Source organism: Lactuca saligna, chromosome 8 (assembly GCF_052625555.1).
Source record: "Lactuca saligna cultivar CGN05327 chromosome 8, ASM5262555v1, whole genome shotgun sequence".
Taxonomy (NCBI): domain Eukaryota; kingdom Viridiplantae; phylum Streptophyta; class Magnoliopsida; order Asterales; family Asteraceae; genus Lactuca; species Lactuca saligna.
Genome location: NC_136424.1, coordinates 27584665 through 27598792, shown reverse-complemented (window position 1 = coordinate 27598792; position 14128 = coordinate 27584665). Strand labels below are relative to the sequence as shown.

General features: G+C 37.1%; 1 pseudogene; it reads left to right on the top strand.

Annotated features, from left to right (window-relative positions):
• Positions 1 to 10634: 10634 nt before the first annotated feature.
• Positions 10635 to 13306, top strand: LOC145013193 (G-type lectin S-receptor-like serine/threonine-protein kinase SD2-5; annotated as a pseudogene).
• Positions 13307 to 14128: the final 822 nt, after the last annotated feature.

Here is a 14128-nt window from a genome sequence, read left to right as displayed (position 1 = left end):
CTTTATTGTTGTTTTAATTAGTTCCAGGTTCACCTCTTCCAGATGGAGCATTCTGCAATTTCAGTAACTAAAAAGAACACTAGTAATGAAGATCGTCAAGCTATATATCAGTCCTTATTGCAAGATAGTTCCTGTGGTGAGTTAAAAAAGGGTTCCATAGGTGATTTATTATCACAATTCTCGGTATCCAAGCGGACCGTTAGTTGCATTTGGCATCAAGCGAAATGTCAAGTTGATAATGGACAAACGGTTGATTTATCTTCAAACATGCCAACAGTTGTTGGACGAAAAAAGGTTCAAATCAATTTAAATCAAGTTATGGAAATTCCATTACATCATCGAACCAATATAAGATCTCTTGCTAAATCTTTAGGTGTTTCTAAATCAACCATGCATAGATATATCAAGGAAGGTGAACTTCGACCACACACGAACGCCATAAAACCGAATCTCACTGTTGAGAATAAAAGAGCAAGGCTAGAATTTTGTTTATCTAAGGTCACACGTTCATTGTCAAGTCCGATTCCTAAATTCCATGATATGTTTAATATTGTTCATGTTGATGAAAAGTGGTTTTACATGTCAAAACCATCAAAACGTTACTACCTTGTGCGTGACGAGAGTGAACCATTAAGAACATGCCAAAGCAAAAAGTTCATCACAAAGATTATGTTTTTGGTAGCCATAGTGACACCAAGATTTAATGAATATGTAGGACTGTTCACTATTAAGATAAAACCGAATTATCCAATTGGACAATTTGGATTGGACTATTTTGTTCGGATATTCGGATTTTTGGATTGGTTTTCAACAAAACTGAATTATTATTTTGGATTTCGGATTGGTTTTGGTTTACAAAATAAGAACCGAATAGTCCAAAAAAACCGAATAAACATTTATTATATATCTATTTAAAATATATATCTATAATTATTTATTAATTTTGTAATTTATTTTTTCAAATATGTTCAAAATGTTTCACCCGATAAAAATAACATTAATATGCATTTCTCTAAAAAGTTTTGTATCTATAAAATATTTAACTATAATATATCTTCTTATTAGTTGTTTATAAATTTCAAATCACAAATAAATTATTTGTTTTTGCTTCTTATGTAAAGTTGGATAATATTATAATTGTATGTCGTTTTAAAATGTTTTGGTTTTTAAAAACTGATCCAACCGAATTGTAATTGGATCGGATCGGATCGGATTTGAATTTAGTTTGGACAATTCGGATCCATGTTTTGAAAACCGAAATCAATTTGGATTTACTTGATTGGATCGGATCAAACCGATCCATCCAAACGAACACCCCTATGAATATGGGGACGAAGTTTTTTCGGGAAAAATTTGTAACGATCCAAAATACGACCCAAAAATTTTTGTTTTAATATTACTAAAAATCACAACATCAACGTCATATATTATAAAACCATGGAACGAGTAACTCAAAATCATAATAACAATATTCAAAACAAAGACTATATCAATCATATTAAAATATCAGAGTAAATTCCCAGGCTAAACTGAAGTTGTGGTGTGTGTTATGCTATCATCCCGAACTCTTCCCCTTATTGGCTGAAGTACCTGAAACCAAAACTGAAACTGTAAGCACAAAGCTTAGTGAGCTCCCCCAAACTACCACATATCACACAATAACTTATAAAGCACATATTGGGTCTCACCCACTACATCAGACCGAAGTTCGGAAACTGCATCAGATCGAAATCCGAAAACTAACCAGGGCCTTGCCCTCTGCATTGGATCGAAGTCCGGAAACTGCATCAGACCGAAGTCTGGAACTGACTGCATCGAACCGAAGTCCGGAACTGACTGGGACCTTGTCCCATGCATCGAACTGAAGTCCGAAACTAACTGAATCATAACATAGCATAACATATCAACTAGCATGAACACATATATTGCATACTGCATCGGACCAAGGTTCGGAACACATAACACAAAACATGCTTGAATCACAAAGACATCAAGCAATCTAACCACTGCATCGGACCAAGGTCCGGAACTACTGCTAACTAAATGGGCTGACATTGTGGTCGTAGACCCGTTCCTACTAGAAGGAAACTCACCTCGTAATGCTGACTGCTGAACACCTGAATAAGGAATCCCTGTCTGTTGCTTCGGCTGCTTCCCGGCTATCATGTACATATAAAATACTTAATCAGAAAAGGGATTTTTCTATGGGTAAAATGACCATTTTACCCCTGCTATGGTGTGGGTCACAAACATGGCCCAAACCCTTAATTCCTTCATAGCCTTCCAATGGCCCACTAAAGGCCCACTAATGGCCCAATTTTCTATATTGGGCCCAAATCTCTTTATTGGGCCTTACCCTAGGCCCAACACCTATACTTGACCCATATTCACTGACTTCTAATGGCCCCTAAGGCCCAAAGACTCTAAGTCCAAAGCACAGCCCACACCGAGGCCCAAATGCTCGAAGCCGAAACTGGCAGTGTACGCGGGGCGTACCTCTAGGTACGCTGAGCGTACTAGCTGCTGGCTTGTACGTCGTGCGTACCTCCTCGTACGCCCAACGTACAGCCCTGTTAAGCCAACTTCCTATTAAGTGCTTAATCTGTCGATTCAGAAGCTACAAATTCAGATCCACGTCTTATTCTCTGTCCTAAACCATAAAGTTGCTTGCTTGATGGCTTGGGTGACTCAAAAAAGCTCAAACTTCAAAAAGTAATGTCCTAACTCCATAGAAATGGCTAGATCTCTTGCATGTCCTCATGCAAACCTCCAAGATCGAAACTATATTGCTAAGAAGGTGCTTTGAGCCTAAAGGGTGGCAATTCCAAGCTCAAAAACGAATCTTCATGATCAAGGTCCAACCTTTGGACCTAAAGATGACCAAAACTTCAATAAATCTAGATCTAGCATATGAGGAAGAAAGTTCAGTGATTTATACCTCTTTTGGTTGCCAAATGAAGAAATGATCCCAAATCCTTGAGCTCAAGATACTCAAGTTCTCCTTCTTCCACTTCTCTTCTTCTTCCCAACTTTTCTTCACAAAAATGAGCCCAAAAGATCAACCACACATAAACAAGGAGAAAGGGACGAACTAGGGTGTTCTTGGAGTGAATGATATGTGAGGAGGCCAGATGGGAGGCTATAATGGGGTTTAAATACGTCTCAAACCCTAAAATTAGGGTTTTATCACCTGGTCACGTACGCTGGGGCGTACCTCTAGGTACGCTACGCGTACGCCTCTCACAACCCGCGCATACTAAAGGCACTACGCCTCTCCTACTACTATCTACTCAATCCTAGCATGCAATTTCATATACTGAGGCACACAAAGCAGGCACATAAGGCATCACTCCTAGATCCTTAGTCCTATTCTAGCATGTTGTTATACAGGAACTGATAAACATATATAAACTTGTATGGGTACATTGAGGAATACTTACTTGAGCTCGGCCGGTCACGCACATCACACACTTCGTTCCTTCTTAAAACTCTTTACTTAGCTTTTCATAAAATATTTTCTTCTTTAAAATCTTTTAATCCATCGATTTGAGTTCAGACACCCCCCGAAGGCGTGTCCGAATCCCTCAAACCAGGGCTCTGATACCAACTTGTAACATCCCGAAAATACGAGCCAAAAATTTCATTTTTGAAAACATATATTTAGCAAAACATTTGAATTAAAACGTTTACTGATCATAACATTTTATAAAGATATCACATGTCTGGAAAACATTTCATAAAACATAATAATGTCAGAGTACAAATCCCCAGGAAGATCTCATGATGCGGAATACGAAGCATGTGTGTGATGGGCCGCTACCGCGCCAGCTCTTTCCCCTTCGAAGAAGAGGTACCTGAAACCAAAACTGAAAACTGTAAGCACGAAGCTTAGTGAGTTCCCCCATCATACCGCATACCATACAATCACATATCATACATATTGCCAGGCATTTATAGGGTGCCTGACCTACCCGATACGGCCATTCTGGGGTGCCGACTACCCGTGTCAAGCCATTCTGGGGTGCTGACTACCCATGTCAAGCTGTTCTGGGGTGCTGACTACCCTTTGGTCCTAACGACCGAACCTCAGGGACTATTTCACCCCTACTGGTACTATAACATATATCATAACATATCATAGTATCAGACATATCAGGGGTGCCTGAACTACCCTTCGGTCCTAGCAACCAAACTCGGGGACTAGTCCCCTCCTACTACCTCTATCGCATATAACGTAAAAAGCCAGCATGCAAACATATCATCATATACTGTCAGACGTATCTGGGGTGTCTGACTACCCTTCGGTCCTAACAACCGAACTCTACTACTATCACATACAATATATCATGCTAGCGTATAACATATCAGGTAGTAGCAAACCTAGATGATATCACAAAGACAATCATCTATCATACATCTCTTACTGGTGGGCCGACATTGTGGCCTTAGACCCACCGTTGCTGGAAGGTAACGCACCTCGAAAGTAGCTGCTGAAATCTGCTTGCTGAGCGTCTAACTGCTGGATCGCAAATCCTCCGGCTATAAACCATAAACATAGGTTAGACACCCATAAATACCATTAGATCAAAAGATTGACCCTCCCTTGGCCCAAGGTCAACCCCTTGGTCAAAGTCAATGTTCGTTTGACTGGACTCGCCGAGTCATGGCATGGACTCGCCGAGTCCTTTTCCTAGTAACCCGGTCCTACCCAACCAGTCCTTCTTCCCACTCACTGAATCACTCTTCATTCATGACTTGGGGCAATTGAACTGACTCGTGACCCGACTCGCCGAGTTTGAAGAACAACTCGCCGACTTCCAGACAATCTTCATAGGACTCGCCGAGTTGTTCATCCAACTCGCCGAGTCTAAGGCCATATTCAGGAACTCGTCGAGTCCCTATGACCCATTTCCCATATAGGCCAAATCTGAGACATGCAACGCTTCCAAACCATATATCCATGTCCCTTGAGCATGCTTATCACGTAAAGTTGCAAACTTTACATGCATGCATGGCCCTATAAGCTAAAAAGGCCAAAACCAAGCTCTTCAAGAGGTCATAGACTCAATGGGGACCTTAATCACTTCAACCATAGGAACTTTATGCTACTAATTCATCCAATAAGTCCAGATCAGAAGTCGTTTCGGATCATTAAGCACCACACATGGAGCTTGGTGTTTTAGGGCTTGAAAACCACCAATTTGGGACAAAAATGGCAACTAATGATCTAAAGATCAAGGTAGACTTTTCTAATGGAAGCTTCTCCCTGCGTAGAGTTCGGATGTACTCCTTTCCTTGAACTCTTCAACCACCTCTTTCTCCTTCTAAGCTCCAATCTCCTTCACAAGGCCAAAAACTCTCTTTAGATCAATAAGGGGGGCTAGGGTCTCACTCTAATGCTCTCTGGAAGTGTTATGGACAAAGGAGGCCAAGATAGAGTGTTTAAATAGGGTGCAAAGACCCGAATTAGGGGTTTTTCCCAACCAGGTTCTACTCGCCGAGTCCAGAGTCCAATTCCCGCACCTTGACCCACTCCTACTCGGCGAGTTGGCCCATCAACTCGCCGAGTCCAAGGCAATATATAAAGAAATAAATAGCAAGGAGTACGTACCGGGGACCAGGTGCTACACAAACAATATGAGGTAAAGGTACATTTCAAATAAAGTTTCTATTACCAAAAAAAATTGATTTTTTTAATCAGAATCTTCATCATATACTTCAATGTCTTCTTTATCCGTATCATAATCAGAATCGCCATCATCATAATCAGTCTCTTCATCGGAAATATTATCGATTCTACCCGTTGGCGGAGGTACTTCAGTCTCGTCTTCATCGTCATAATCAACATTGTTTTGAGCTACGTCAACATTGCTTTGAAAGTATTGTGAGAAGTCGATAAAAAGTCTAGCTCCAGATGAAGAGTTGTTTTGAACTATGTCAACATTTTCGACCTCCACATTGTCGACATCTTGGACAGAGTCACTGTAAGCATTTTGGACATGAGCATTGTCGGATGGTAGATCCCAAATATTTCAATGATTAACATGCTCGACGACACAACGAGGGTTGTTTTTTTGGTTTCTTCGATGATTAACAGGCTCGTGGATGTAGAACACTTGTTTGGATTGCGAAGCATATATGAGTTGATCATCTTGGTACGCTTCTTTTTCTGTGTCGATACTTATGAAATTATCATCAGGAATATCTCCCGTATCGAACCACTTGCACCGAAATATTACAGTCGAATAATCATATGGATATTGCACTTCCATAATCTCTTCTAACTGACCATAATATTTCTCTCCATCAAGAAATTTAACATCTCTTATAAATTGACAAAAGATTTTGCGGTCAGGTTTCTTGAATGAGTAGCTTGCATGTGGTCTAGTGAACTTGTTACCCTTTTTTGCAACCATTGATTACGCCAGATATTCAGATTTTTCAAGTCCTCACGTGCATTTGATGTGTCTTTACTCTTATCATTCATCATAGAAGTACCCAAAAGACTCTCACCCACATTTTTCTCGACATGCATCAAATCTATGTTGTGCTTCAGCTGCAAAGAAGACCAATACTCGAGCTCGAAAAATATGCTACATTTCGACCAGTTCAACTCGAATCCTTGCTGATCAATGTTTTCTTTGAGAGTGTTAAGATGTTTACCCGGTTTATGAAGTATTAGACGACCTAGTTGCTCTTGTATGTCTTCATTAGTAAAGTGTCTCGGAGCGGGTCTTGTCTCTGGTTGCCCATTAAATTTCAAACTCATCCTTAATGGATCATCAGCATCTAAGAACCGATGATGACCGATATAAACGACTTTATTACTGCACGGTACGACGGAGTGTCTTCATTGCAAGTCGGGCATGCTGTATACCCTTGTCCGTTCCAGCCCGATAAACTACTACGAGCTGGAAAGTCGTTTATTGTCCATAACAACATAGCTTTCATCGTGAAGAATGTGTTTGTTGCTGCGTCTTTAATGTGTACGCCTGATTACCATAAAAACTTAAGCTCTTTCACTAACAGCCTAAGGAAAACATCTATGTCCTTTCCGGGCACTTTAGGGCCAGGAATCAACAAGGCCAACATGAATGATGAATCTTTCATACAAAGCCATGGTGGTAGATTGTAAGTGGTGAGTACAACCGGCCACGTACTATGCGGATTACCCATGTTACCAAATGGATTAAAACCATCAGCTGCTAGCCCTAGTCGTATGTTGCGAGGTTCACTCGAGAAGTCAGGGTAATCTACATCAAAATTTTGCCAAGACTCTCCATCAATGGGATGACGCATCACACCATCTTCTTATCTCCCAGTACTATGTCATATCATATTTTTGGAAGTGTACTGTGAATAATACAAACGGCGTAGTCTAGGGCCACTGGAAAGTACCGTAACACCTTATGAGCCACCTTCTTACCCTTGGTGTTTTTATCAATCCACCGACTCTCTTTACAAATTGGACAAACTTGCAATGACTTGTGTTCCTTCCAGAAGAGAAAACAATCGTTTTTGCACACATGAATTGACTCGTACCCCAAACCTAACTTCTTCAGTTTCTTTTTTGCTAGATAATATGAACGGGGAACCTTGTTGTCTGGTGGAAATGTCGAATGCAACAACTCAAGGAGTTGATCAAATGAACTATCAGTACATTTGTTGTTGACCTTCATATGCATCATCTTTGCTAAAAAATCAAGGAATGAAAATGTACAACCAGGATATAACTTGGTTTCGATTGCCTCTAACAACTTTTCAAAATCATCATCAACACCACTACCCCCTGTATTCGAGGTTCCTTCATCGAGGTTTATATCGTTTTCTCTTGACTCCCACATAACATCATCAATAACATCAGCCATCTCGTTGCTTGGCGATATGACATCTACAACTGGAGGGATTAAAGATTCACCGTGATATATCCATGTTTTGTATGATTGACTGAAACCATATATATGAACATGACGTCTCATTGCTTTCAAATTCATGAAGTAACGATTATCACATTTCTCACACGGATATCTAATTTCACCTTTACAATCTAGGTGTAACATGGATCTCTCGACAAAAGTGTCGAGTCCTAGCTGGAACTCGGGAGATTGACGATGTGGATTAGTAGTCCAGCTTTTATCAATAGACATGGTGCAACTGAAACATAATTAAAGCCAAAGTTGTAATGACCAACATTAAGTCACTAAAAGTATATTTATATTATTTTCTAATTAATTTAATATTTAATTTTTTGTTATTAGTTAATTCTTTTAAGTAATTTTATTTTATTTTAATATTAGCATTAACTTCATTTTAAAACTACTGTAAGTTGATTTTACAATTAATTAAAAAAGTAATTTTATTTTATTTTAATATTAACATTAATTATATTCTAAAGGTAAATTAGTTTTAATTTCTAATTAATTTAATATTTTATTTTTTGTTATTAGTTTAATTTTTTAAAGTAATTTTATTTTATTTTAATATTAACATTAACTTGATTTTAAAACTACTTTAAGTTGATTTTACAATTAATTAAAAAAGTAATTTTATTTTATTTTAATATTAAAATTAATTTGATTCTAAAGGTAAATTAAGTTTATTTTCTAATTAATTTAATATTTTATTTTTGTTATTTAGTTTGTTTTTTAAAGTAATTTTATTTTATTTTAATATTAACATTAATTTGATTTTAAAACTACTTTAAGTTGATTTTACAATTAATTAAAAAAGTAATTTTATTTTATTTTAATATTAACATTAACTTGATTTTAAAACTACTTTAAGTTTATTTTACAATTAATTAAAAAAGTAATTTTATTTTATTTTAATATTAACATTAGTTTGATTCGAAAGGTAAATTAATTTTAATTTCTAATTAATTTAATATTTTATTTTTTGTTACTAGTTTAATTTGTTAATGTAATTTTTTTTTATTTTAATATTAACATTAACTTGATTTTAAAACTACTTTAAGTTGTTTTTACAATTAATTAAAAAAGTAATTTTATTTTATTTTAATATTAACATTAATTTGATTCTAAAGGTAAATTAATTTTATTTTCTAATTAATTTAATATTTTATTTTTTGTTATTAGTTTATTTTTTTAAAGTAATTTTATTTTATTTTAATATTAACATTAACTTGATTTTAAAACTACTTTAAGTTGATTTTACAATTAAGCCAATTTCATCCAATTAAAGCCAAACATTAAGTCACTAACAAAATTAATCACTTTGAAACCATATACAATACATTACTAGAAGTAAGTTGTTATTAATAACCTAATTAAGCCAAATGTATACATCCAATTTAGATATTCCAATTTCATCCAATTAAGCCAAATGTATACATCCAATTTCTTACAATTTGCTATTCCAATTTCATCTACTTTACATATTCCAATTTCATACAATTAAACCAAATATATACATCCAATTTGCATATTCCAATTTCATACAAGTTTATACATCTAAATTTCATTCAACAAAATTGAATGAAATTGAAAATGCATACAATCCAACAAAACAATCGAACAAAATTTATACATCTAAATTTCATACAAATTTATACATCTAAATTTCATTCAACAAATTTATAAATCTAAATTTCATCCAACAAAATGCATACAATCCAACAAAATAATCCAACAAAATGCACAACAACTTCATATCTCAAAATAATAACATCATCACTCAACAAAATTGAAAATTACTCACAAGTTATCATCTAAATAAACACAAAAACAGAAAAATCATAAAAAAAGAGGAGGAATTTGACCTTTGATTGGGGGCAATTTCGGAATGTAGCTAAATATCGTCGGATTTTAGGGTTGTGGCAGTCTTGGGGGAAGAATGGGCTAGCACCGGTCCAACAAGCAATTCCTACTCCACCAAATTGGAAATTACTCGCGAAATTGAAGAAAGCTCGAGAAAAAACGAGAGAAAGAACAGAATGCAGAAAAAAAAAATAGCAGAAAGGTAGTCTGGAAAGGGAAATCTGTGTAAAGCATTAGCGGCGACGGGCAATAGTGGCGATGCTAGGGCATTAGCGGCGACACCAGGGTAATAGCGGCGACAAGTGGGGGAAAAGTCAGCGCGTTTTTTCGCTTTCCTCTACAGCCGTTGGATTGAAATGGAATCGGACGGTTGGGGTTAAATTAACGCGGATCGCTGTAACAAGGCATTAGCGGCGACACATAGCAATAGCGGCGAATAGCGGCGACATGTAATGCGTCAACTACATGTCGCCGTTATTGCTAGGTGCCGCCGCCGGTAATGCCAAGCTTACTGATTATAAATTCATTTTCTTTTCTTGGCCTTAAATCTTTTCTAAAGTTGTTAATTATATATATATATATATATATATATATATATATATATATATATATATATATATATATATATATATAATCCTACTTTATATTATATCATATGCATTCATGCCTACTTTACATACACAATTTTCACAACATCACGCAAGGACTCACCCCTAGCTCATAACAAATGGTATACCACATGAAGACAAGATTTGTACTTTACTCAAAAAGTTTGTATATGGTGGAAGATGTATAGTAGCCATGTTGGAAATAAAGTTGACTAAGTCATTACTTGAGAGAAGGAAACTTGGCCTGAAATGAGTCAACTATAGCATGGACTTGAGTTGTTGAAACCTTCTTATACGTTAGATTAGATTATTATATCATGTCTTACATTTCATAGGTTCTTGTGGTGTAGGTTAATTAGTGCATGATGAGGACGCCTTGTATCTGTAGCTTTTTGTTTGGCTTCTTTCTCATCTTCTCATCCATCGCTGCTCAATTAGACTACGTTTCTAATGCAAATCTTTCAACCACATGGACCAACAATGAATCTTCTATCCCTTCCTCCAATTCCCCAGATGGCTCAAGGATCAGAATCATTCTCAGTGTAAAACACAGATTCGCTTGTGGCTTCTTCTGTAATGGAACCTGCACATCTTTCCTCTTTGCCATTCTTTTCAATACAAATGATCATGTGATCCTTTGGTCAGCCAACCGAGACAATCCAGTTGGGGAAGGCGCAATCCTGAATTTCACTGCAGCAGGAGAATTGATGTTACAGGATGTCGATGGAAGCATAGTTTGGACTACAAACACTGCAGGGAAATCTGTTGCTTTCATGGACCTAACTGACAACGGAAACCTGGTATTGTTTGATAATACTAAATCGATGGTGTGGCAATCTTTTGATCACCCAACAGACTGTTTGTTACCAGGGCAAAAATTATTTCAAGGGCAGAAGCTCATACCCAGTGTTTCCTCAACCAACTGGACAGCTCAAAAGGATTTATACCATCTAGAAGTTATCTTTCAAGGTTTGATTGCTTATATTGGCAACCCACCTCAAGTCTATTACAGTAACTTTCCAGATAACACAAATACACATATACGAAGAACTTTTATTGAGTTATTTATTGATGAGAGTGGGTCTTCCTCTTTTGATATTGTTACTGGGGGAGGAGGAAATGGTCAGCTTGAATTTGGTAACCATCCAGGATTCTCACCTCTGTATATAAAGCTAATGCCAGATGGGCATTTGAAAGCGTTTGCATGGGAATGGAATCTTCAGAAACCATTGGAAGCTGATATGCTAACCATTAATGGCTGTTATCCTTTTTCTTGTGGGAGAAATGCCATTTGCTTGGACTTTGCTAATCAACAATGTATTTGTCCGGAGACAGACTATTTTAAAGCAGTGGATGATCAACAACCCTACAAAGGTTGCTTTCCAGTTACTCCTCTCACATGTAATGCTACGCAAGATCAACATTTCATTGAACTCAAGAACATCAACTACTTTGGTGATATCGTGGACATGGAGGTTAGGGATGTAGAGGCTTGCAAACAAGCGTGTTGGAACAGCTGCTCATGCAAAGCAGCTATATTTGAGTACTCTTCGAATTCTTCATCTGGGTATTGTAGATTACCTTATGAGCTTTTTACCATGACACGTTTTGAGGCAAATGCAAATGATCGACTTCATGCTTCAGCTTTTTTAAAAGTCCAGAATAGAACATCAACTCCTTCATCTAATGGGTTCCATACTCTTGGTCTCATAGGTGGAAGTTTCGTGCTGTTTCTTATTTTGGTCGTTGGTTTTACTACGTTCATACTTCAAAAGAAAAAAAGGGGTCGTGAAATAGAAGAAGAGCATCTAGATCAAGTGACAGGAATGCCCACTCGGTTTTCCTATCAAGAATTGAAAACAGCCACAGATAATTTCAGTAAAAAGCTTGGTCAAGGAGGATTTGGATCAGTTTTCCAAGGGACTCTTGAAGATGGCTCACAGATTGCTGTAAAATGTCTTCAAGGTCTTGGGCATGTTAAGAAATCATTCTTGGCTGAGGTTGAGTCCATTGGCAGCATTCACCATGTGAATCTAGTTCGTCTTAGAGGATTCTGTGCTTGGAAATCAGAACGACATCTCGTCTATGAATTCATGAGTAACGGATCATCAGACCAGTGGATCTACGATGGAGACCGAAACCACATACTTGGATGGGAATTTAGAAAGAAAATTATTCTTGATATAGCTAAAGGTTTAGCATATCTTCATGAAGAGTGTAGGCAAAAAATCATCCACCTCGATATTAAACCTCTAAACATACTCTTAGACAATGATTTCAATGCCAAGATATCTGATTTTGGGTTGTCTAAACTCATCGACAAAGATCAAAGCAAAGTGATAACTACAATGAGAGGAACCCCTGGCTATCTGGCTCCAGAATGGTTGAGCTCATTTATCACCAAAAAAGTGGATGTATATAGCTTTGGGATCGTTCTCTTGGAGATCTTATGCGGAAGGAAGAATTTTGATAGATCTCAGCTGGAAGATAGTTGGCACTTACTTTGTGTCTTTCAGAGATGTTGGGAACATGAGACATTGTTAAATATGGTCAAGTATAGTGAAGATATGGATGGATGTGGTTCAGAAGTCGTGGAGATGATGAAAATTGGCTTCATGGTGTTTGCAAACTGATTTTACGAGAAGGCCTTCAATGTCAACTGTGATTAAGGTGTTAGAGGGAACAATAAGTGTTGAATCGAACTTGGATTACAACTTCTCGTATGCAAGAGTGCAGGAAACAACTGTTGAACACGAGAAAAGCTCGAAACCAGTGTTGCCTTCTACTCTATCAGGGCCAAGGTGAGTTGGAATTAGGTTCTTGTGGATCAGTTATATGGATCCCTCTAATGCTTATCTTTTTTTTTCTTTCTTCAAAAAAAAAAAAAAAATTAAGTGGTAGTTATGAATCGTATGTATTTTCTTCCCCAATGAATAAAATGGATTTTTCCATTTCTTTATGTTTTGTCCATTCACCAGGTGAGATTATATTAACCTTTTAATATTTCATTGTTGTTCGAGCTATTATTCATTGCTTGAATATTTTGCAATCATCAACAATATAAGGTACTGGATTTGATTTACGTCAATCAGCTTAGACAACCAGAAATCCATACTCTAGCTCCTCCTTCACAAAGTTATTTAATTTTCAAATAAAGTATTCCTTCATCCCAACATTCCTCTTTGGCTTGCAAATTATGGACATAATAAAACTACAACCACCACAACAAGTAGAAGCCCTAACCTTCCAATCATGGAACCTAGAATTGTTGTAACTTGATGTTTTTTTTTTATCGGTAATGGATCAAACTTCCAATAGTGGAACCTGGAATTGTTTATCCTTGGTAATGGATGTGAAGTTTGGGAAGCAGACATAGGAAGTGAACTTACAATATAAAAGCAGAAGCATTCTGGTAAATTTGGATCAACATTCATCATTCCAATAGCTTTGAAGCTATGTAATATTTCCCACTTGAAGAATTGGAACCATGCTGAAACAGAGCTGTTTTGACATGCTTGTTTGCAAGTCTCCGTATGTGAGATTTCCCAGTAGTGTTCGAGGTCAAAATTGTGCTCCTATGAACATACTGTAGAACCAATGCTCCAATCGCAGTGATCCAGTAGTGCATGGGTGGTAACATGATAGTCTAGATTAGCACACCAAATGACTTGATGGAACATATAGCAGGTGGAAACGATATCAGATGGTGGGGGGTCCATTACAGAAGAATTCACAGGGGAATGA